The sequence below is a fragment of the Aptenodytes forsteri genome, unplaced genomic scaffold (genome assembly GCF_000699145.1).
Source record: "Aptenodytes forsteri isolate BGI_AS27 unplaced genomic scaffold, ASM69914v1 Scaffold63, whole genome shotgun sequence".
Lineage (NCBI taxonomy): Eukaryota > Metazoa > Chordata > Aves > Sphenisciformes > Spheniscidae > Aptenodytes > Aptenodytes forsteri.
The window spans coordinates 2,089,060-2,091,242 of NW_008794709.1; positions in this window are offsets into that span (position 1 = coordinate 2,089,060).

A 2,183-nucleotide genomic window follows, 5' to 3' on the forward strand; every position below is an offset into this window, starting at 1 on the left:
TTCTTTTGTAGCAGGCCTGTTTAGTTTACAACGAAACGCATACAATCACCAAGAAATTAGTCAGGGCAAAGAAAAATAAAACAAGAACCTCTTTATAGGGATTTCTAAAAAAAAAAAAAAAAAAAATCTATCTGTCTTATCTATCTATCTAATCTATCTATATACCTATATATATAAAATGACTGTTCCTTATAATGTTTAACTTAGGCATTGTTTCAGTTTGTCTGGGCCACATCACGGGGAATTTGAGTTTGATGTCACTTACCTCGAGTCCTCTGGTCGAGACCCAAATCGGAGTCGCTGTTGACCTGTTTTCCCATTTCGTACCTTGCCCTTGGGCTCGCTTTCCCTCGAAGACGCAGACCTCGGGGGGTGGGGGGGACGCACACGTTCCTTTTTTTATTCCTTTATCCCTTCGTCCCGCTGTAGCTTCGTTTGACCTGTCGTTCCCGTCATTTTCTTGGCGTGGGGAAGTGACATCACTACTCTCGTTTCCCTTAAATCAAGGAACATTTAGAAACCTTTCACACCTTTTACTCAGGGATGGGGCTGGCATATGTGTGGTACACTGATGTGACCAGAAGCAGCACTTTTACTGCTCCGGAGTAGGGATGTACAATGTTACAGACAAGTTTGGATTTCCTGCATCTCGTGGTTTAAACTTTGTAGATCTCGCTTAGATTGCAATACAAAAGCAGCAGGCTCAGCGCGAACTGTAGCTGTTGGTTGTCATGAAAATTCACTCTCTGCAGAGATTTATTTTACTTTAAAGTGTGTTGCCAATAGCAAAAAGGAAACGGTGAAATTCTGTTAATACTTGCAACTGCTAAAAAAAAAAAAAAAAAAGCCTGAATCAAGGAGAGCGAATCCTCAATATTTTAAAACACTAATAGTGTTATTTCAAAGCGGGGGGCTCTTGGCACGGGGCTCTGTGTGTCCTGGGGCCCGGTTCTGCAAACACTTATACACGTGCTTACGGGAGGTCCGGGCTGGCCGGTGAGGGCTGCTCGGGAGCTTGCTGGGAAGCACATGTATAAATCTTTGTGAAACTGAAGCTCGGTTCAGTCAGGGCCAGATCCTGGCCTTAATCAGGCAGCTGGAAAGATCTTGGGGTTCATCCAGGTTCGCCAGGGCAGAAGCCCTGGGCGGATGGGGGGGGATTTTGGCCCGTTGAAGCACTTCTGCTGTCCCGGGAACTCGACAAATGGCAAAATGGGACATGCACTCGTACAAATAATTCCCGTTTCTTCCCTCCCCATCATCACAAGTAGCAGCAGAGCCTGCTCTGGGCTCTGGCCGGTGCTGATGTGAAAAGCAAGGGGAATGAACGCACCACCAGAGTGCAGGCAGTAATTTCCTTTCCTCTGGTTTATCCAACCCTCCCCCCCCCCCCCCCCCAAATCCTGAAAATACGTAGTAAATGAGAATTTGTTGATGCAGATACGCATACGTGCACACACACCCCCCAGACAGAAGTGTCTGTTTGCACACGAGTAAGTATGTGTGGATTTTTTTTACGCGTATGCCTACATGTCCACTTGATTCCCTGTCCTGAGGACAGCCTTGCTTTGTGTCAATAGGGAAATTCCAAACGCGTTGCACACCTCTACTCCAGAGTTCAATTTCTTTTACATAGACGACCTCGCTTCAGATGTGTTACCTTTACTGATAGGATCTTTTCTTGTAGCACTATACCTTGTGGGAATATTTTTTGATGTAAACCTAATTTGAGAAGCTTATTAAAAATAGAAACTTTTTTTGAAGCACTCACATTGAGGAGTACAGGTAATGTTTTAAAAAATTGCACAAAAGAAAAATGAATGTTGGAATGATTCATTCAGTGTTTGAAAAAGAGATGGCTCTGTTTGAACAGTGAGTTTCATACCTTGTTTGTAAAAAAAAAAAAAAGTTTTTAAATACAAAAGCAGAGAAAGGTTGAAAGTTACATGTTTTTTGTATATAGAAAATGTCATGTCTAGATGATCTGATTTGTATTGGCTTTGGCCAGGAAGAATTATTACTTAAAAGGCTCTTAAAGAACAACTGTGCTTAATTTTCTGTTCGTATTACATGGGTCCCATTTCTGGGGAATGGAGTCATGCTTCACACTGTTTATTTTTGTGCTGAAAATACACCTTGGAGCAGCAATTCTCGAGTGCAGCTACCGGGCACTTCAAAGGGTG